The sequence below is a fragment of the Emys orbicularis genome, chromosome 15, assembly GCF_028017835.1.
Source record: "Emys orbicularis isolate rEmyOrb1 chromosome 15, rEmyOrb1.hap1, whole genome shotgun sequence".
Taxonomy (NCBI): Eukaryota; Metazoa; Chordata; order Testudines; family Emydidae; genus Emys; species Emys orbicularis.
Window position 1 is genome coordinate 6,533,232 of NC_088697.1, and position 23,766 is coordinate 6,556,997.

At 47.2% G+C, this 23,766-nt stretch overlaps 1 non-coding gene across 1 annotated transcript; it reads left to right on the forward strand.

Moving 5' to 3' along the window:
- Positions 1-11,025: 11,025 nt before the first annotated feature.
- TRNAE-UUC (transfer RNA glutamic acid (anticodon UUC)) lies at positions 11,026-11,097 on the forward strand. The gene has a single exon. It is a non-coding gene; the product is annotated as a tRNA-Glu (tRNA).
- The last annotated feature ends 12,669 nt before the right edge of the window (positions 11,098-23,766 follow it).

Sequence of the window (23,766 nt, forward strand, 5' to 3'; positions counted from 1 at the left end):
CTTGAAGCCACAACACAGAGTACTAAGCACTATATGACCACAGCTGCTGAGAGAAGGGTCTTTTCCAAAGGCATTTTCCACTAGCAGGGTCCTCTCTGTGCACAGAATTCCTGATCGTTTGATGTCTGCAGGCACTGGAGATCAGTATTTTGGCATCTCTCTACCTCTGTCCCAGTGAACATCTGCCGTGGTTGTTGAAAGTCTGTGATGGGATCTCCGGGATGCAACCTGAACAGTGAGACCCCTGAGCCCTGTGTCCCACTGCCTGGGCTCCCTCTCATACTGTGATGCTGTGACGAGCTCAGAATCTCTGGCACATATTGCACTTACACAGACATCCACAGGTAGGGACACATCCGACTGAGTTACATGAATGCTTCTCCCAGCCACTCATAAAACTAATGATAGAGAGCCTCCCGCCAATTCCCCCCAGCTCTGCAGCCTTGCACCCCTGGATTATACCATCTTGCCCTAGTCAGAACCTGACCAGTGTGAGTTTATTACACAGAATCCACCCCTCTTTCTTTTTGAATAGTACATGAACCAGCCTTGTAATGGAGCTGAGATTTACCAAGAACTTCAAGCAAAGTACACTATTTTAAGTACAGCATAAAATAGATTTATTAACTACAGAAAAATGTATTTTTAAGGATTATAAGTGGTAGGCATAAAAGATCAGAGTAAGTTACCAAAGAAAATAAAAGATAAATGCACAATCTAAACTTTACACCTTATTATAGGCAGCAGTTAGGTCAAGCAATTTTCTCACCCCACTGGATGTTACCCTCCTTATTACATAGAAACCTGTACCACTATCCTCAAATGACCTTCATTTTCTCAGGATTCCTGCTGCTTCCAGCGTAGGTGGTGGAGGAAAAAGGTAAAAACACAGTCTCCTATTTTATATTCTTAGTTCAAGTGTCCTTCATACACCCTAATGCTGTACATATTTGGACAGAAGGATGGTTTTCAGCAGATCATGACTTTTCTATGGAATGCTTTGTATGAAATATCACAACCATATATGACTGATGAATATGTGGGCTACAGGGGTTATTTTGAGGTACATCATGTCACAAAAGCCTCTAGAGACTGGCCTTTGGGAAGAGCTGGCTACAGAGCCTTCCTAGTAACTGAGAGATCCTGGCTTGGCCTGCCAGTTTGTCCTTGCAAACGAAACTTGTCTGTTGGGCTCCCTTTTTTGTATTTCTTTCCTGTAAACAGAACCAAAGTTCTTGGCCAATCCTTGTAAGTGCTTGTTGAAGACACAGAGATCCTCTGCACTGGGGCAGGGGGTTGGGGTGTGGGAGGAGGTCAGGGAGGTGGTGCTTACCTCGGGCGGCATGGCTCCCAAAGTGACCGGCACAAGCTCTGCTCCAGCAGTGGCTACTAGGTGCGGGGCTCGGGGGGGCCAGCTACAGAGTTTCAACTTGGGGCGGGGGGCAGTGCATGGAGATGGTCTCCCCCCCAGGGGCCACAGGGATATGCCAGTCACTTCCAGGAGCAGCGCAGCATGGAGGGAGGGGGCAGAGGGGGCAGGGAGCCCCCTTAGCTTGGCTGGCACGTCTCCACGCTTCGTTTGGGGAGGCAGCGGGTCTCCGTGGGCTGCCTGGGGCGGGGGCAGTGCCAGAGGGGGCTCGGGCCACCCCTTTGCCTCCTCTTTCCAGGCTCCCAGCTCATCTTGCTGGCTAACAGGGATTTTAGGGTGCAGCAGCGCAGGGAGCGGGAAGGGTGAAACTCGGCAGCCAACTCCCCCACATGTGGGAAAATGGCTTTAGCTGCTGCCCCGCAGACTAAGTCACCAGGCCTCGAGCTTGCCCCATTTGACCCAACGGGTTGATCTTCTGGCTAGAATTATTTGTGGTGGGATTTCCCCCCAACAGTACCCTACAGGGGTTCAGGGTCCTCTCCAGTACAGGCCACACAGGAAGGCTTAATGCTTGAGCTGCAGCACATGCTGGGCAGGCTTAAGGCTGGGCTCCCCAAGGCAGGAGAGAAGAGAAAGATTCGGCCCCTGGAGGGGCAGGCTCGGGCTTCCTACATTCGATTCGCTCACAGTCAGACCCCTGCCCCCACTCCCAAGTCATCAATGGCACCCCCAGGTCAGCCAGAAAGGAGCAGCAGTAATCACTGGAACAAGTCCACCTATGGCTTGCAGGCAACTCCCAAGCCCACCACAGCAGACCATCTCGGTCAGAAAGGAACCCACTCAGACTAACCATTGCTTCTTTTCCTTCCACCCAGAACCCTGCTTCTCCTGGGCTACAAGTAGCCATCCCTGGGAAGCCAAGAGGCAGGCACAGGATTCTACCTCCCAGAAGCCAAACACACCTCCCCAGGCTTTGGCAGAATGAATTGTGGCACTTTACTATCCCCACTTCGCTGCACATCTTCTTCCCTGCCTTCCTCAGCTTGACTTTCCTTTTTTGGCCCATTCCTGTCTTTATTCCTCCTTTTGCAAGTCATGCAAAGGAGGCCAGCAGGCAGTGACAGCCTCTATAGGCCAACCTCCAAGGGCAGAGGAGGCCAATCCACAAGCCTCCAAAAGAAGACATGGCTAATTCCTCTAGGTTCTCCAGACTGATGTCAAGGCGCTTTCTCTGCTGATTTCACCACCTTCTGTCTTGCGGGGGTTGGAGTTATCCCAGGGATGGGCCAATAGCAGAAGGAGGAGCACCTTCCTGAACAGCAAGCGGATCCAGGAAAAGGAGGCCAGAATACTTCTCCCTGGTTTTGAACCAGGAGCCTTTTGCGTGTTAGGCAAACGTGATAATGACTACACTACAGAAACTCTGTCATAGTGCTCTCCCCCCCCCCATCAAATTCCATCCGCTTGCCTGGAACTCGCCCTGACACACACTGACGGGCAAACCTAGTGAAAGTGGTGGCAGCCCCTTGATAGGTCAGCTGGTAGAGCAGAGGACTGGAGCCGGTGCTCAGGAAGTCATTCTTATGTTGCCCTTGTGACTCCAGCTTGAAGGAGAGCTGTTTTTTCTTCCCCTTGCTGAGAAAGAGCAAGAGAAGAATGAAAGGTCAGGTGGGCCAACTCCATGCAGAAGCCATGCTGTCTTTTCCTGCTGCATAACCCAAAATAAGGGACTAGTGGCAGTTAAAGGAACTGCTGCACTTTCAGAAAACAGCCACCTCTGCAGAAAGACAGATGGAAGAGCATGTCAAAGCCTGGGATTGAACCAGGGACCTTCAGATCGTCAGTGTAGCACTCCCCCAACTGAGCTATTTCAGCAGCTGTTAGGCTACATTTTGGCCTACTGTTTTTCTGTCTGGGATGTTTTTGTCAGCTGTGGCACAGAAAAAGGACATCATTGCGAGCGGCTCATGAAGGCAAGATTAACTTTTGCCTTCCTTGCTCAGATTTACTTGCTTCCTCACCCCATTGCTGCCTTAGTTCCTGAGTTACCAGAAGGCGACTGGGGCCCAGCGGTATGAGGAGGAAGTTGGGCAGCTAGACCCTGATGGCAAGAGGCCTGCCACCACTTGCCACCCCACTCTCTTCTCCCAGCTTCACATATTGGCTGCCAGTGACTTGGTGCCCTGTAGCACAACGGAAGGCAGTGGACAGAGCCAACCTCACCTTGAAACTCCGGCTAATTAAACCATATCATCAATCGATGATGGCCAATGAGAGACTGACATCGCTTGCTATTTTAGCACTTGAAAATGCCATTGGCCAATCTTTGGAACTCTCAAATCTGCGCTTCAGTTCATGAGAGCAAAGGCGAGAAAAGTGACCTTTGAACTAAAGGACTAGGGTTAACATTCTAACGCTGTCTCTTACTGTAACACTATTTAATACTGGTCCACCCTGTGTTGGTGACAGTTCGATTGCTAGATGTTAGTACATTTCAGTTACTGTTAAAATTAAAGTTTCTATATGCTTAGAGGAAATGAATTTGTTTTATTTGCTTATATATGGCATGAATAAATAACGATTTACAGATCCTAGCATGAACATTTATAATCTTATATGACAGAGAAAATCATGCATCCAAATTGTGCATCAAAATCATGAAATGAGCTAAAATGCAATAAAAAATAAGATATTCTAAAATTTAACATATGGGGGCAGGCACCTAAGACACTTCTTGCCTGGGGTGCCATTTGGTCTAGGGAAAGCAGGAGTCAGCCTATTTTCAGGCTGTAATCTGTGGGCACCCTGCTCTGTGGGAGGGATCCTGGTAGCCCAGACTCAGGGCTGGAACAGGCCCCTGATTTAGGGGGTGGCTGCATGGTTTACAGCACTCTGAAGTCTCAGACAATCTCTTTCTCCCAAAGCCTCAAATCTGTGTCCCCAGGAGGCTCCAGCACTGCCTCCGCTCCTTTCACACTCTATAGAAAGGAATAGCATCAAGGGTTAGGGGTGAGCCATAGGGCACTAGGTGGGTGAGCCCTTTGAAATGTCTCCCCTCCGACAACCTAGGAAAGGATTCTCAGGTTCTACCTTGATTTGAATGAGGATCACTGGACCTTAACCATTCACTGCCCTTTCCTAGAGAAACCTGTGATACACAGAATGGGGCTGAGATAAATGCTTACAGGAGTGAAGAATTGCTCCCCTGGAATAGGAGCAGTATTGGGCAGCTGGAAATTTCACAAAAGGAGCTGAAGCCTTGGTGTTTCAGTAATAGATGTCCTAGGTTCTGCCTGGGAGGTTTAGGTTTGTTTCCTGGACAATAGCAGTGTGAGTTTTATTGTCTCAAAATTTCAGTAGAAAAATTCTTACCCTCTTACCCCTGTCTGAGTCCCTTCACCCGTAGCTGTGACCCCATTCCCAGCTGTGGTTTCTGGGGGGCATGGACAAGGGTAAGGGGGGCATGACCCTCAGAAGTTTTGGGACCACTGATCCAGGTGGTGGGACAAGGGTGTTTAATATTTGCAGAGACCCCTAAAGGACGGTATGACTGCTGTCTAGCTGCCTGGGCCCAAACAATAGCCAGAAATTCTGTATCCTAACAACTGATGGCTGGGGCGTACCTGCTGGAAGAAGCCAGCTGGCTGGGATGAGTTGGAGAACAAAGAAAGAGGTGGACGCCCGGTGACCAGTTTGCCTGGGAAAGAGAATAAGGACAGAAGAGGGGTAAAAGGGCATGGCTGAGGTTGGGCTGTTGGAAGCGAGGAGTCTGCTGTTTTTGGGACTGGGGGGGGGGGAGCCCAGGCTGTGAGTTCTGGGTATCACCAAGATGGACTTTGCTGAATCTTCCTACATCCTGCACTAAGAAAGAACTTTCCCACTCTGTATTCCAGACCACTAATAAACCGTATGTTTTACAATGCTGGCTGAGAGTCACTGGTGATTGTGGAAGTTGGGGGTGCATGACTCCCCTTCGGGGGGGGGGGTGTAAGGCTTTCCCAGGTGTCTTACTAAGATGACTCACTACAGGAAGCTCCTGATATGGAACAGGGGTGCTGAAAGGTCCAAGGTCAGTCTCAGGAGGTGCTGAAGCCAAGGGGGCTTCCCCCAGTGACAGTGTGCCATGAGGGGTGTCACACTGAAAAGGACTCGGCCTGAGTTTGATTCAGAGCTGTTCCAGAGCACAGCCTGTGTGCCCGTGACAGCCCCCCAGCATGTGACCTACAGGCTCCACTCTGGCAAAGCTCCCTGTAAATGAGAGACAAACTCCCCACTTCTCCCAGTTAATCTCCCCCTGCATAGAACCCAGAGCAACTCCTGCCTAGCTGGGTCTCCTGACAGCCACATTAGGAGCTGGCCAAGTTCTTCCCCTAGGTCCCTGTGCAGGGGCAGTTGGCAGTTCTGACCTCATGAGTATAGTGGTGACTATCCCGACCTCTCATGTGCGGGACTAGGGCTTGATTCCCTCATGAGAAAGCTGTGATTTTGACACCAAGGGTATGTCTACAGTACAATTAAAAACTCACAATTGTCCCAGACCAGCTGACTCGGGCTTGCCAGGCTCGGGATCCAGGGGCTTGCTCAGGCTGGAGCCCGACCACTGGGATCCTCCCCCCTTGCTTGGTTCAGTGGCTTATATACTGAAGATGAGTTTGTAAATGGGGAATGTACAGGGTTCTGCCACTGGACAGACACTTCCTCGCAGGAGACCCACCCAGTTAATGTGATATACTCTAAAAAATATTTGATGAAAGAAAGTCATCCTGGGGCTCTGTATTTATCATCTCGCAATGACTTGATTCAACTTGCTCAGGTTAGAAAGAAAGAATTTTTTTTTATTGTGAGCCTGTAAATTGCCCACGGTGAGAAAGTCAGAGCTGGATTATTTCTAGCTCATGCACCCTTATCACTAATGAAGGAGTAAAGGAATGTACAAACCAATGAAGCCTTAACATGTTATTTGCATCCCCAAGGCTTGTTCCTGTGACAGGATCTCAAGGACAGACAGAAATGTTACCCAGTGTCAGGAGGAGAGAGGAAAGCACTTTCCCTCGTGTATTTCCCCAGTCTGTCGTGCAAGGCAGAAGAGGTGCTTCAGGGCATTTTCTGTCACTGATTTTTTTCATGTTGGTGTAGGAGGAAAGACTTAGACCTGCCAACTTTTTGAACCTGTGAATGTAAAGTGACCAAGTGATGAGTTAACAATAATGCTGTTGCACAGGATTTGATTTAACTAGAAAACAAAATGCCCTTAAAGTTGAACTCTTGGGTGAATGGAATGATCTGATTTATATTCAACCTTGGAAGGCAATAGATGGTTACATCAGTCAGAACAGTCTGGTTTGGTTTGTTTGTTTGGTTCATTGGTTGATTGTTTTCCCTGATAAATTACAGAGGGTTCAGAGAAGAGTCATAGGAATGATTAAAGGCTTGAGCAGGGAGAGAAGTTTAAAACAAACCCAACCTTTCCTGCTCCTGCAGGTTGTGACTACTGAGGACATTTTCCTTCAATACTCCCAGGTCTCTCTTCTGCCAGATTCTCAGCAAATCAATCCGCCCTGCAGACTATGGCAGAGCAATTTGGTAAAAGGCTGTAGGACTCACCATATAAGAGTGCAGCAGCTGTAGCATCTTGACTGACTTTGGGCCAAATCCTGCAGCCCTGGCAGCCCAGGATAACCTCCCACTGTTGGCAATGGGAATTGAGCATTTGTAACTAGCTGCTGGTACCTGAGGTCTCAGCTATGGAGTAAACTGGTGGCAAACACAGCTTTATCCAAAGAAGTGAAGGATGTAAGTGAAAGAGCAAAGCTGGCCATCTGGGGAGCTGCTGCAGTCCCATAACCATAGCTGGAAGGGAGAAGAGGAAAAACTCCCTAAAGTGCTGGGAGCAGCACCGAGAAAAGGAAGTTTGTCAGTGAGATCAGTAGCAATAAATATGAAATGAAGGAGTGCTTTCTCCTCCGTGATGACATGTTTGAATTGTGTTACTTTACTACAAGATAAAGCTTTAAAATATCCTAGTCTAATTTCAGGATGGGTCTGTAACCATAATTGGTCTCTGTGGGAAGTGGCCTCTAGATAGTAATCTTTGGGAAGAACTGGATGAAGAGCCTTCCTACTAACCAGGAGATCGTGGCTTGGCCTCCCAGTTCTTCCCTTGCTGAATCTAGCTTGTCTGTCAGGCTCCTTTTTTTGTATCTCTTCTCATGAAAAGAAAAGACCTCACTGCACAATCCTTGTAAGTGCTTGTTCAAGACAGAGAGAGCCTTCTTTGTGGCTAAGTCTTGGAAAGTGTTAAATGGTAAGTTTGGAGCTGATGGAAAGGTTACCATGACTTAGAGTTGAGCTGAAGTTGCTGTGACTGAAACACTAATCAGTATATGATCACAGCAGCTTGTGGGAGAAGCGCATGTTAGAAGCCCTCTGTCAACTCAGCTGTGGCTTTCTGTGCACAGAGCCAGACAGCAAAAAGTCTGAAAGTCTTGAGGGAAATGGGGAACGTCCATACTTTAGAATGTGAAGGTGTTGTCTTGGACTGTCAAGGGGAACCGTTGCAAAAAGGCCCTAGAGGAAGGTACCATGGCTTAGTAGGCTAAAGCACCTATCTCGTAAACAAGACATTCTGGGTTCAACTCCCAGTGGTGCCTTGTTCTATGGCTTTTGTCTCCTCTGCTCACATTTTCCTCTGTCTTCCTAGGAAACAGAAGAGACCTCCCTTCACAATTCCAAGTAATTGCTTGTGAAGGAAAAGGCTTCTTTCCAGAGGAGCGTTGGAGAGAATCAAATCCTTAATCTGGAGTTGATGAAAAGTCTACAGGCATTGGCATTGGCAAGGAGGTTGCTCCGGCTGCAATTTGCTGTGACAGGAGAGCCTGTGTTGTGCGCCCATGCGATTCGCTGGGGATATCTATGCACAGACACCCTTCTAGAGGGTTCTCTGCAGGCCTTGCAGGAAATGGAGAATTACTGTGCTTTCACCTTTCATGTTATTGTTGTTGCCGAGCAATGGAGCAGTTAGGGAAGAAGTCCCAGAGAGTGGCACTGTGGCAGAGCTTGCCAAGAGACCTTCTGGATAAAGAGCAGATCCAGCATCCAGTGCCGCCTTGCTGAACACGCGTCCTCTTGTCACCTTTTGGTCACTCTTTTTTGTTAATGGAGAAGTCCGACTCTGGATAGCCATACAAATGCTTGCAAAAGAAACGGGTCTTTTTGCTGACAAGTGTCAAAAGGAGGCATTGGATAAACATGGAAAGAAGGTCAAGGTCACTGTAACTCATCTTGCATCTGCAGCTGTTGAAGCTACAAGGCAGAGTACTAAGCACAATATTACCACGGCTGGTCACAGGAGGGTCTCTGTGTGGTGGGATCCGTGGGGTACAATCCCAAACTGTGGGACCGTTCTGTCCTCTTATCTCTCTAGCCTGGGCTGTGTCTTACAATGCTGCACTAGTGACAAGCAGCAAAACCCCTCCTGGTGCTCTGATCACTCAGCCAACAACATGCAGAAATGCACCCAACTAAGTGGCATGAATGCTGTATAAGCCACTTCTCAATTATACATAGAGAGACACCAGCATATCTCCCCAGCCCTCAGCCTTGCACCTCAGAAATGTACCATCTTACACTGCTCAAAACCTCTTGAAAAGTGCAAGCTCATTAATTAATTCACCACTTCCTCAAAAAGAAAGTGAACATGCATCAGCCTTTTTAATCTGAGCAGCTTTCCTAAGCACTTTGGACAATTTCACAAGGAAGTGTAAAACATTAAAATAAGTTTATTAACTACAGAAAGATAGATTTTAAGTGATTATAAGTGTTAGGCACAGAGGTCAAAGTTAGTTACATAACAAATGAAAATAGAATCTCTGTGTGACAGTCTATACCTTTGGGGGAGCGTGCTGTAACCCCCATATTCCTCATTTTCATATAATCGTGATCTTACATATAGAGCATGACTTGTAAGGTATCAGGGGAAAGGTTATGATCTGCTGAAAGTCATTTCTCTATCCATATATGTATATCATTAATGCATATGAAGTTATGAGAATTGTGTAGTATGGTTGTCACTATGCTGTAAGTTGGGGGAATCAGCCAAATATTAGCTCCCCAGTAGCAACAGCAAGGAAAGTAACCAATACCTGGAGTGTCAAACAGCCCATCAACAGCCATTGTCCAGCAAGGGAGCTACAATGTAATGATTCACCTGCATAAGGCCACACAGGGGAATTGCTCAACCTTGCTTGGAGAGACTCATTAATGCTCACCTGACTCTGAAGGGGGGGAGCAAAGCCAAGAGGGAAGAAAGGACATGATAAAAGGGAGAGACATTTGCCATGCTTTCTCTCTCTCTTCCACCTACATCTACAGACAGCACCACACCAAGCAACGGAAGTGCTGATCAAAGGGGAGAGCCTGTCTGAAAAGCAACCAGCCTAAGTGAGAAGCATCTAAGTGCTTGGCTACACTTGTGAGTTAGAGCGCATTAAAGCAGCCCTGGGCACCCTAGCTCACACCCCATCCACACTGGCAAGGCACGTAGAGCACTCTGACTCCACCGCTAGAGCACTCCTGGTACTCCACCTCGGCGAGAAGATTAACGCTTGTTGCGTAGTGGCTGAAATGCCCGAGCGTCAATGTGAATGAGGTGTTGCATTACTGCGCTCTAATCAGCCTCCGGAAATGTCCCATAATCCCCTTAAGTCAAGTGGCCACTGTTCTCATTGTTTTGAACTCTCCTAGGAATGCGGATATGCCCTTTGAAAGCTCCGTTTCTGACAGCCGGCTCCGAGACAAAGCAAGCCATTACTGTGGAATGCTGAGTGTGAGAGAGAGAGGCGTGGAGGAGGGGGAGGTCTGCTGCTGTCTTAAAAGACAGCACGCTGACATGCTTTCAGCCCCCCCAAAATGCACTCTCTCCCCCCCATACACACAACACACACCCTGTCACACTCCACCCCACCCCACCACACCCATTTGAAAAGCACGTTGCAGTCAATTGCATGCTGGGATAGCTGCCCATAATGCACCGCTCCCAATGTGCTGCAAATGCTGCAACTGTGGCCATGCCAGTGCACTTGACGCTGTCAGTGTGGACAGATTGCAGCGCTTTCCCTACTGCACTCTACGAAGGTTGGTTTAGCTCAAAGCACTCTACATCTGCAAGTGTAGCCATACCCTAAGTTTGTAAGGGCATTGAAAGTGTTAAGATCAGCTTAGAATACACAAAATACACAAAAACAACAAAGAGTCCGATGGCACCTTAAGGACTAATAGATTTATTTGGGCATAAGCTTTCGTGGGTAAAAAGCCACTTCTTCAGATGCATGGAGTGAAAATTGCAGATACAGGCATAAATATGTATTGGAACATGAAGTGAAGGGAGTTACCTTACAAGGGGAGAACCAGTGCTGAAGGCCAATTCAGTCAAGGTGGATGTGGTCCACTCCTAATAATTGATGAGGAGGTGTCAATACCAAGAGAGGGAAAATTGCTTTTGTAGTGACCCAGACACTCCCAGTCTCTATTCAAGCTCAAATTAATGGTGTTAAGTTTGCAAATAAATTGTAACTCTGCAGTTGCTCTTTGAAGTCTGTTTTTGAAGGGGTTTTTTTTGGTGAAGAATGGCTACTTTTAAATGTTACTGACTATACCAGTCCCATATGGTCTAGTGGTTAGGATTCCTGGTTTTCACCCAGGCGGCCTGGGTTCAACTCCTAGTGTGGGAAAAGTGCAGAGTTTTTGCTCGGAGGGGAGAAAGGAATGGGAGGGGATCCTGCCACCAGGGGAGTTGGACAGTGCTGGGAGGGGATCCCAGAAGTGGGGGTGGGGGGGTAGAGGTCTGAGGGGAGATCAGGGGAGGATCCCAGCAGTGTGGGAAGTTAACAACCTGGAGAGCCCAGGCCTGGCATGGGGAGTGGGAAGAGTGAGTGTGTCCCTCTAAACTCACCAACTGCAGACTAGGCAGGATTGGAAGAATTACGCATTTGTTGGTAAATCTCAATTTCTGTGTAAACACACAACCCAATGGCAAAATATTTCCAGCAATAATAATCAAAATTGACAGATGGGCAAAGTAAGAAACATGCTGCTTGAGAACTTATCCTATTCTAATCCTATAGGGTTCCCTTTTGGCTTAGGCACCGCCATGTGGGTGTTTCATTTCCCTCCTCATTTTCACACAGAGAAACAATTTCCTTTGCATGGATCCATGAACAGCAAAATCTCCCTGTGTCTCTTGTCTGAGTCAGGGCATTTGATTCCATTGAAACCTTCTCTCGTGCAATGGCAATGGTCAGACAGAGGGGACGTGGCCACCTTCCCCTCTGGCAGTGAGATATTCCCTCTCCGCTTCATGCTGCTATTCTTATTCCATGAGTCATCAAGGGTGGAATAAAAAGCTGAGTGTACTCCACAGTGAGGAAAGAAAGGAGCCGCCAACTTCCCGAAAAATCTCCGTGCCCCAGAGAAAACCTGCCCCTGCTATTGGAATCACTGATGTGCTGGAGATATGATGGGAAAAGGGACTGTCCGAATTGTCAAGGTAGGAAATGAACAATCTATAGTAACATCATTAACCACAAACATACTCTAACCATGCTCCAGCCAGTAGGGAAATGGGCAGGAATTCTTGCTGTTCAGCCATGACCACGCTTACAGAACTGCACAGCAGTGAGTGTGCTGGGTAAGCCAGTCTGAGCAAACAATTGGAAATGACACTTCAGTGAGAACCGAACCATAAGGTAGAAAAGCTCCTGTGTTAAGTGGTTGTGGCTGAGTGCTTAGGGAGCTGGGCTGGGAAACCATGGGGGTCTTTCTCTGGTGGTTTGATTCTTGCCAACTAGGGAAGGCTGGTGTGTGGTGCTTTCATGGCTGTACTTTCAATGCCTGAGCACCCATGGTGCCATAGGGAAACAAGTCTAGTCTTACTCATAGGCTAAGGACAAGTCTACATTTCAAACTTTGAGTCTACACTGCTGCAGCTCATTAATGAAGATGCTCTATGCCAGGGTTTCTCAAACTTCATTTCACTGCATGTGAAATGAAGTTCTGCCAAAAAAACTTACTACATGATGCTAGGAAAGGGGGACCAAACACCAAGCCCCTCCACACCGGGCAGAGGTGGGGGAGCCAAAGCTGAAGCCTGAGCCCTGCCCCCCAGGGGGAGGGCAAAACTGAAGCTTGAGGGATTCAGCCCTGGGTGGTGGGGTTCAGACTTTTGGCTTCAGCCCCAGGCCCCAACAAGTCTAACGCTAGCCCTGGTGACCCCATTAAAACAGGGTCACGACCCACTTTGGGGTCCTGATTCACAGTTTGAGAACCACTGCTCTATGCTGATGGGAGAGAGTTTTCCTGTCGGTGTAGTTAATCCACTTCCCCAGGAGGTGGCAGCTATGTCAGTGGGAGAAGCTATATCAGTGGGTGTGCAAGCTTGGTGTTTACGACATTTATGAAGTTTAATCAAACCCCATTTTTAAAACCACCTGTGGTCCGAGAATAGAAAAGGAACTCGCTGAAGCAGGGTCTGTCTTTGAAAGTCCTGGAGATCATAACTCCAACCCACTATTGCCATAGGGATATAGCTCAGTGGTAGAGTGTTTAATAGCAGATCAAGTTGTCCTTGGTTCAAATCCAAGTACCCTCTGATAACACTTTTTTTTTAAAAAGGGAAAACAATTTCATTTATATTCTCCATTATGCTCACAAATTCCACTCTTGAAATGAATGTAAACACTCAATGTTTCACTATGCAAATGCATAAAAACGTAGCAAACCTCTCCATCAGTTGAAATGATTCCAGTCTTCTGTATCTAGTTTATATTTTCATAAATTAAACAAAGGTATCATATGAATGCACATTTGCAGATCCCTGTTCTCCATGGGCTATGTTGTGCAGAAGAACAAGAACCACATGCAGTTTGGATTCAGGAGTCTGATGAGCAAAGGCAACTTGGTGCAGGCTAAAGTCACCAGCACCTTGGCTCCTTCCTATTCAACCAGCAGCTGGGCCTCCAGGACAAGGCATGAGAAGAAGACAGTGGCTCTGAGCAGGAAAATAGCCACCAAGAAGCTGGCTAAAGCTGCCAAGATCCCCAGGAAGGCCACCATGGCCATGTCTAGGAACAATCATCAGAATGTGGTGACTGCAGTGGGAACCAAAAAGGCAGAGAAAAGCCCCCAAAAGTTCTAAGCTGCCAAGCCCCAGAAGGTGATCAAGATTCCACCTACAACTAAGACCAGAGAGCCAACTTCAAATCACCCAAAGCCAGGGCTAAAAAGGTGGCACTGAGAAAGATTTCCATTGGGATAAGCAGCAAAGAGTCCTGTGGCACTTTATCCCAGTTATATGTTTTATTAACATGAACAAATAAAGCCGAGAGCACACATCACTAAGGCTAAATGACTATAAACATCACTCAGCTAAGGGTTAAACAATGCAGTGATAAAGTTCAGGTCAAATCAGTAAATCAATGAGTTAACAAGGATATTGTATTGGAATCAAGTAATCAATTTAGTCTAACCATCAGATTAATACAGGAGAAAATCAACCCTTAAAAATCCTAAAAGAGCAACCGAAGAAGGCAGGTGCATATTTAGTGATGCCGAAACCCCAGAGTTTTTTACCCAAGCAGTGCATCCCAGATTTAGCCAGCTGAATATTTCAATACTGAAACCAAATTATTGCTTACATTTAGCCCACAACCTCAAAACTAATTACAGTTTTCTCCTTAGCTTTCACTATTTTGTAGCTAATACTTCTCCTGTCCTCTCACCCAAAAACACATACAGACCTTAGAGAGACATTAGTATGTCTTTAAGTATAGTATAGTATAGTAGAGGCTGAAGTAAAAGAAATTCAAAGAGCTCTTACTGAACAATATATATCTGACAACTCAATTCCTTGCAATGCTTCAACAGGTGAGGAGCATGCATTCAGTCATTTCATAGGGCAGAGTTTTAAGGCTATTAAGATTTGGGGAACTAGTCTTCCTAGCATCTTCCCTTTGTAGATTTCAGAGGCGTGCACACACACACACATGCACACACACCGCACCACCTCGCCCCCTCCAATCTAATAGAAAGTCTGGGAGGTCTCCAGGTTCATAAAAAGAAACAGACAAAAAATAGAAAAAGGAACAAAAGGTTTCTAAGATTATAAGGGGTTGGATCTCTGTACCTCTCGGGCTTTGGACTCACCTGGAGTAGGAACTGTAGCTGCAGTTTAGGAACCAGGTAATGGCATAGATGGTCCAGCACGTTGGGCTAGCAGGGTTTTCAGGTACAGGGAGACTAGAGCAGGCTGCATAGCCTGTCACCGTTGTGCTTCATTCCCCAGAGGGGATTAGTTCTGGGATCTTGGCAGTCAGTCTCTCTCAGGCTATTGTCTACACTGGCAGAGTTACTTCGCCGGGAGTTACAGTGCTGCTCAGAGCGCGCTGAAGGGGAACCGCTATTGTGTGTTCACACTGTCAGCTGCCTGCGCAATAGCGTGTTCACAGTTGAGGCACTTACAGCGGTGTTCGGAGCGGTGCACTCTGGGCAGCTATCCCACTGAGTATCTTTTCCTCTTCTGCTGCTAAGAGTTGTGGGAAGGTGATGGAGATGTTTCCTAAGCCCAAAAGCGGCATTCCACAGTGGTCAGCACCTCCATGAATGCCCTGTTATGCATTGCTTCGTATCTCAGCAATCCCTGTGCTTCCATCTGCATTTGGCGCCATCTTTCAATGATTTGTGTACTGCGCGCTCTGCCTATTCGGTCTGTAGGAATGGATCCTGCACTTACTAACACCTCACGAGTGGCAGTGGAGTTATTCCTTAAACTACAAAGGCAAGAGGAGTTCGACATTGATTTTGCCATGTGTAGTAGCTATGACACGAGATTGCTTGTGGCATTCACGGAGGTGCTGACCACAGTGGAATGCCACTTTTGGGCTCGGGAAACAAGCACCGAGTGGTGGGGTCACATCGTGATGCACGTCTCGGATGATGAGCAGTGGCAGCAGAGCTTTCGGATGAGGAAAGCCACATTCATGGGACTGTGTGATGAGCTCGCCCCAGCCCTGTGGTGCAAGGACATGAGAATGAGAGCTGCGTTGGAGAAGCACTTGGCAATTGCACTGTGGAAGCTGGCTACTCCAGACTGCTACCACTCGGTCGCTAACCAGTTCGGAGTGGGAAAGTTGACCGTTGGACGCGTGTTGACAAGTGTGCAGGGCCATTAATCGCATCCTGCTCTGAAAGACTGAGACTCTGGGCAACATGTGTGACATTGTGGATGGCTTTGCACAAATGGGCTTCCCTAACTGCGGAGGGGGATAGATGGCATGCATATTCCAATTCTGGCACCTGACTACCTAGCCACCGAGTACATTAATCACAAGGGATATTTTTCTATGGTTCTCCAGGCACTTGTGGATGACCGTGGGCACTTCACGGACATTAACGCAGACTGATCTGGAAAGGGGCATGACACATGCATCTTTCAGAACACTGGCCTATTCAGGAAGCTGAAAGCAGGGACTTTCTTCCCGGACCAGAAGATCACTGTAGGGGAAGTCGAAATGCCCATTGCGAACCTGGGAGACCCTGCTTACCCCTTAATGCCATGGCTTATGAAGCCATACACAGGGCATCTTGACAGCAGCAAGGAGCGGTTCAACAACAGGCTGAGCAAGTGCAGAATGACTGTTGAGTGTGCTTTTGGCCATTTAAAGACCTGCTGGCACTGCCTATATGGAAGGCTGGACCTGGCCGATGACAATATTCCTACGCTTATAGCTGTGTGCTGTATGCCCCATAATATTTGTGAAGGGAAGGGTGAAAGCTTCACTCAGGGCTGGACGGTTGAGGCTGAGCACCAGGAGGCTGAATTTGAATAGCCAGAGACCAGCACTATTAGAGGGGTGCAGCGTGGGGCCATAAGGATCAGAGATGCCTCGAGGCAGCAATTTGAAGCTGAAAGCCACTAATATTTGTTGCTATGCACGGGAGTGCAGTGCTTGTAATGCTAAGAGGTGATTGTGATTGGTGCAGATGATGCATCATAAAGGTTTAAGAGAATTGCGTGTTTCTTTGCAAGGCTCTGTTTGCTTTCCATTAATGGAATAAAGATTGCTTTCAAACCAAAACTATTCTTTTATTAAAAAGCAACCACCGGAGGAGAGAAAAACAAAAACACAACACATCAGCACTGTGGGGGATGGGGGAAGGGAGGGTCCCATGAGGAGGTGGGGTCCAGGGACGGTTAAAGATTTGTGTATGTCCAGGTATCATATGCAACCTTATCCTTTGGAGTACAATGCAGTGGGTACTGTACTTCAGCAGGAATAAACTACAGAAAGGGACAGGTTTTGAGTGCACTGGGTACTGGGTGTCCGCAGGGCTGGACTGTGATGGGGGCAGGAGTGGAATGCAGTGGGTACACACTGGAACCAGGAGGTTGCTAAGAGTGTGTTGGCACTGTCTGGGGGGTGAATGGGAAAGAGTTTTGCGACAACAGATGCAGGGGAGGGTGGTTGCGGAGTTGCTTGGTTTGCAGTGCTAGTAGCACCTGCAGCGTGTCTCTTGGCACTCCATAATGTTTAAGAGCTGCTCTATGGCTTCGTTCTGGCACACCACGTTCTCCTTTTGGTCCCTCTTCTCGCTGTCTGGCCACTCCTTCAGTTCTTGTTTTTCAGCTGCAGAGTGCATCATGACTCATGCAGAAAGTTCTCTTTAGTTCTTCATGGCCGCTTTCTAATTCTGTGCAGCCATTCAGCCGGCAATAACAAAGAGGGAGGCTGGGATCCCAAGGGCATATATGTGAAGCCAAAAAGCAACATTTTACAGAAGCAGTATTGTTTGCAACACACAGACCACTGATGCAGTGATTTAAAACACAGCCGCTATTCACATACCTATCACTAACTGGCTGACGCCAAGCAAGCACAAGACCCCCAAAATGGTAACAGCAGGGGAAGGGGAAATCACTGTTCCAGAACTGTACTGTACACTGGGCATGTGGCTCTTGGGGAGAGACAGCGCTGGGGGTGGGGGGGACTTATAATAATTTCTGTGCCCACATTTTCCACAGGCTGTGTTCATTATGGAAGATATCTCGCTGCTGAGGGTGAGCAGGGAATCAAGGGAGGGTCTTCTCCAAGACTCTGACGTCTGCCCTGGCCCTTATATGGCTCGCCTGTGTGCAGCAATGGTCCCACCCCGCCCCTCCCGTAACGGCAGAGTAGTGCAGGAAAGTTACCCTTAATGGGGCAAGAAACAAACCAGCTCTGACAAAGAACCTGCAGCAGCGGATTGCCCTGTGTCTCCATGACAGTTTTATGTAGATCTCTGGCGCAGATTCCCGTGAAGTGAGGGAGTCAATCATCACCCTGTTCCACCGTTCAACTAGGCATGTTGCGGTACGCACATCATACAGACACAAGCCTCCTTTCTGCAACCCTCCTGCCCCCAAGAACTCACTTCAGTGATTCCCCAAATCAAAGCCACTTACCAGGGGCTTCCTCTCCTGTTTGCGCTTCACCAAGCTCCGACAGCTGTGACTGGCTAGCCTCCTCCGGGGTAGAGAAGAATTCCTGGCTGCATGCATCTCTGAACTCTGACTCATCCTCTGCCTCTGGGTCTCCCTTCGCCTCCACATCCTCATCCAAGATTTCCTCCTCCTGGCTCGGTCCACTCTCGACTGGCACGTGAGCCACTGAAGTATCCACAGTGGCCTTCGCAGTGGAGGTTGGGTCACCACTGAGGATCGCATCCAGCTCTTTGTAGAACCGGGAGCTTGTGGGTGCAGCACCAGAGTGGCAGTTTGCCTCCCACACCATGGAGTAGGCATTCCACAGCTCCTTCACTTTGACCCTGCATTGCAGTGTGTCCCGGTCATGGCCCCTTTCTCTCATGCATTGTGAAATCTGTCCATACGTATCATAATTTCTACGGCTGATGCACAGCTGGGACTGGACAGCCTCCTCTCCCCAAATGCTGATGAGGTCCTGCAGCTCAACATTGCTCCAAGTGGGGGATCGCCTGGTGCGTGGAGCAGGCATGGTCACCTGGAAAGACGCGCTGAGACCGCTGCATGAATCACCGAGCAAACAGGAAGGGGACTTTCAAAATTCCCAAGAAATTTAAGGGGTGGGGGTTCACGGTTGGTCACCGGAGGGCAGGGCAGTAGAGTTCAAACCGGTGACCAGAGAGGTGAGAACAGGGATTGTGGGACACCTCCCGGAGGCCAATCACAGTGCTGTAACTGACCAGGGTGTCTATACTGGCACCGCGGCACTGTAGTCCCAGCGCAGAAAGCTGTACACCTGTCGTCGGGGGTTTTTTTTTTACAGCGCTGCAATTGCTCAGTTTCTGCGCAGTAAGTGGCTTGGCAGTGTGTACAACTCGGGAGTTACACTGAGAAAGCTGCTTTACTGCGCAGAAACTTGCCAGTGTAGACAAGGCCCTATGAACGCAAGACTGGTCATACTGGGTCAGACCAATGGTCCATCTAGCCCAGTGAGCTGCCTGAGAGTGACCAGTGCCAGAGGCGTCAGAGGGAATGAACAGAACAGGCTTGTTGACCTGCAAGGTGAAGGTCTGTCACCCTTACCTTTAACTTTATTGTTGTGGATTCCTACTTATCCTATCTTACCACACCTCCCCCGAGGTCTCTGGACAAATCAGGTGTGAACCACTCCTTTGATACAGACATGTCCCAATCCAGCTGAATTGAGGCAGATTTTGAGCCAATGTCAGTTTGGAAAAGGCCCGCTTAACCCAGCAGGTTTCTTAAAGTATCTGTTGCTGTGAACCGCATGTAATCTAGATGTGTACCCCAAAGATATCAAACATGAAAGAAACACAAAGCAAGTTTTGGGGAGGTTTCCAGAGCCAGGCCTGAGGGTTAAACAGCTGTGCTAAAAAGGAAAAGGGGCTTCAGCACCTATCAAAATAACTGGTTGCAAAATTTAAATTAAATTAAAAAACCAAACCAAACCGAAAAACAACCCAGAAAAGCTATCATCACACATCCATCGCCATTTTAGATTTTGACATCTCCTGCCTGATGTGACATCTTTGCTTTGCAAACAAGAGACCTGGAGAACTCTGTGGCTGTTACCCTCTAACTGGGTAAAAGGCTACACATCTTGTCTCAAGTAATTTTCCTCTTAAGGGAAGATTTATTTTAAAATTTATCAAAATAAATTCCATTTTAAATAGAAATAATTACAGTCTATACTGGGTCTCTATTCTCGTTCATGCTATTTCTCTCACATATTCCCTCATTCTAATTCCTTTGGAGTGAGGGTGGCTAATCCTGAAATTAAAATATTTCCTATGTAGTAGGAGGGGGCACAGAGAGAACTAAAAGAAAAACTGAATTATATTGTAACACTGAAAGTTATCACATAATCAGCCTTTTCCATGACACTAATTAACTTCATGTTTAATTTCATTGTTGCTAGGAACAACTTATTCAACGATATATAAACCGATAGGGCAATTCTCAGGGTTCCCTCCCAACTCTGAACTCTAGGGTACAGATGTGAGGACCCGCATGAAAGACCCCCTAAGCTTATTTTTACCAGCTTAGGTTAAAAAACTCCCGAAGGCACACATTCTACCTTGTACCTTAGGGAAAAATAAGCTTAGGGGGTCTTTCATGCGGGTCCTCACATCTGTACCCTAACGCTGCCACCACCAAGTGATTAGAGAAAACTCAGGGAAAGGACCACTTGGAGTTCCTATTCCCCCCTAATATCCCTCCAAGCCCTACACCCCCTTTGCTGGGGAGGCTTGAGAATAAACAAGATAACCACAGACCAACCTTGGGGTTTTTTAGGACACTAAAAAAAACAATCAGAGTCTTAAAAAAACAGAACTTTATTAGAAAGAAAAAAGATAAAAGAAGCACCTCTGTAAAATTAGAGTGCAAGATAATCTCACAGGGCAATCAGATTCAAAACACAGAGGATTTCCCTCTGGGCAAAACTTTTAAGTTACAAAAAGAAAACCAGGAATACACCTCCCTCTTAGCACAGAGAAAATCACAACCCAAAATAAAAGTAAGCTAAGGCATTCCCTTGCTAGTACTTACTAATTCTAATGGAGTTGGATTGCTTGCTTTCTTGATCTGTCTCCGGCAAACACCCAGAACAGACAGACGAAGAACAGAGAAAACAAAGCCTTCCTCCTCCCCGTCCCCGCAGATTTCAAAGTATCTTGTCCCCTTATTGGTCCTTTTGGTCAGGTGCCAGCTAGGTTACCTGAGCATCTTAACCCTTTACAGGTAAAAGGATTTTGTGCCTCTGGCCAGGAGGGATTTTATAGTACTGTATACAGGAAGGTTGTTACCCTTCCTTTATATTTATGACAGCAGTTTTCTCCTAATTCCCATTTCCACCCAGTTAGCTTTATGTGAAGTCACATTCTACAATAACCTAGGAGCCTTCCTTTTCTGTGAGTTCATTTCTCCCTGGGTCTTTTCCCAGAAGTCTGGGTGAAAGGGGTCTCACACTACGTGGGAAGGCTGCATCACGAGAAAAACCACCTGTGCTCTATTTTCACACTTCCTAATCCTTCAAAGTAGTAGCAGGAGGAGAAGTGATACAAATGCATTAGACTTAATAGCAAAACTAAGAGACCAAACCACAGACTCTGGACTTAGCATTCATGTATCCTGCAGTCTGAACTTGGAATCTGATACATTCCCTCATTGGCTACCATCATTTGCCCAGAATGGAATTGCTTCTTGTCCAACAAGGCATTGGGACCCATAGGCATGGAATGGCTCTGAAGGAATCAGCTGTTTCGCTCTGTGCTTCATGAAACTTTGGATCCAAATGGTAAAAGTCAGTTGTGCCCAATTGAATCATGGCATCCTTTAGAAGCATGATCAATGCCACTTAACAAGGGAGCAGGGTTCTAAAAATAGTTTACCTTGGCCACAGGTCACCATAGCTTCCACCTCTGGGGTGAAAATCAACCACTAGTTCCTGCAATTTCTACCTGAGTTCTTGTCAAAGCTTTGACCTTACTTGGAGAAATTTTACACTTCTCTGGCATAGAATTCTTCCCAACCACACAACATATCAGTAGCGATAGTGAGGTATAACTCTCCCAACTATGCCCTTTTATTTCTTTAATCTGGTGGCACAGATTTAAATTAGGGACTAAATTCAGGTGCTGCTTAGAATCCCTGTAAGACACCAAATGTCAGGTATCTATTAAAAATAGGAATCTTTCTGCAGCTATACCACATTCAACACAGATTTCATTTCCTACACATTTGCAGCATCTCCCAGGGGTGAGCTGAACAGAAATGTCACTTCCATTTTTCCCATCCCTACCTAGATAGGGATTGCATTTCCCAAATAATAGGCAACATGCAGCTGATTAGGAAGGAGATATCTTCAGGAGCGACCTCCTGCAGGGCCTGGGCCACAACTGCTTTGGGAGCCCAATGCATGGGTATTTTGCTTACCAATTACAAGTCATTTACTAGGGAATACTCTTCCCAGCCCTTTAAAAAAATATTAACCTAACCAACTGAACAACAGGGGGATTGGGATGGTGATGGGGAATAAGTGAATCCCTCTCACTTACCCTATCTTCCCCTGCTGTTACAGAGGGTGAAATGACATTTTTCCATATCCCTGCCCTGTTCCTGCTCTTTCTTATAGTTCAATATATTTTAAGTGAGGAAAATGGTAGTAAAAATATCTGCTCTCCAGCACAAACTGAAGCAACATCAGAGCAACTGGGAATGAAAAAAATTGTTCCCAAAGGGGGAACTTAATGACTAACAATTGCTTTGAACTGGGGGAACAGTATAACCGTGATGCTCAAGGTTTGTTTAGACTAGGAAAAGTGATGGAGTTTAGGTCAGGTCAAGGGGAAAGCTAATGCCAACCACTGCACCTGGGCTGCATCTGCATTACAACTATAATGGTCTTTTTACACCAAGATCACTAACTTGAGCAGTCAATGCCACGTACAGTCCTAGTGGCTGTAAGGCACAGGTAGTTTTTGCCTCAGTGTAGCTTGTTGGGAATCAAACCTCTCTCTCCCACCTGGAGCGGATGAACATTCCTGGCTGGAGGGACACACGCTCCTATGACTCAAAAGGAAAGGAGTTGATAGAAAAGATCAGAGGACTGACCCCAAAGAAGGTGAGCTGCAAAAGGCAGAAACAGGCAACTCATCTGGTGGAGCTGAGAGACCACGGTGAAGATGGTGCAAAAATCTTTGGCCAGCCCTAGTCAAGGCATTTATTACAGTTCTCTCTCATGTGGATTTTCTGATGTGTAATAAGGTTTGAGCTCTGATTGAAACTTTTCCCACACTCAGAGCACGTGTAGGGCGTCTCCCCTGTGTGGATTCTCTTATGTCGGATAAGGTGTGAGCTCCGACTGAAGGTTTTCCCACACGCAGAGCATGTGTAGGGCTTCTCCCCTGTGTGGATTCTCTGATGTCGGATAAGGTGTGATCTCCGATTGAAGCGTTTCCCACACTCAGCGCACGTGTAGGGCTTCTCCCCTGTGTGGATTCTCTGATGTGTGATAAGGTCTGAGCTCTGACTGAAGCTTTTCCTGCACTCAGAGCATGTGTAGGGCGTCTCTCCTGTGTGGGTTCTCTGATGTCTGATCAGGTTTGAACGCTGACTAAAGCTTTTCCTGCACTCAGAGCACATGTAGGGTTTCTCTCCAGTGTGGGTTCTCCAATGTGTGACAAGGTCTGAGCTCCGACTGAAGCTTTCCCCACACTCATGCCATTTGTAGCATATTTCTTTCAAGTGGATTCTGTCACGTGTAATAAGGTCTGAGTGGCTACTGAAGTTTTCCTCTGGCCTTTTCTGAGTCTCACAGACTTTTGCTTTTTCTGGGAATGCACAACACCCGGAAACATTCCCTTTGGATCTTCCTGATAACATTCCTTGTGGTTCTACTTGCTCAGCATCTTCCTGATGGGGTTTCTCCTCCTCATTCTCACTCACCATCCCATCACCTGATGGGAGACAGAGAGAATCCAGACATAGGTCACTCCCTGCACCAGAAAGAAAGGAAATCTCAGAGAGAGGAATGGAAAAAGGGATAAACAAACCAAAATATGTGTGGGAGAGATCAAACCTATCAGGAGATGATTTTCCCCAAACCCTTCCCCAGAGGAGAGAGGAAGGGATCAGTTTTGGTCCGCATCTCATCAGAAAACTCAGGGAAAGCGAGATCGGGGAGGAAGCTGGTGCCAGTTGTCAGTCAGAATAGGAGGGAAGCCATGAGTGACATCTGCCATAATGATTCCACATCTGCAGGGAACAATCCTAACTTGGAGATCACACAGGGTCTTTGTAGGGCATCCCAAATGTTTCCTGCATTCCCAAACAGTTTTTGAGTTGGTTTAACCAATTCCTCACC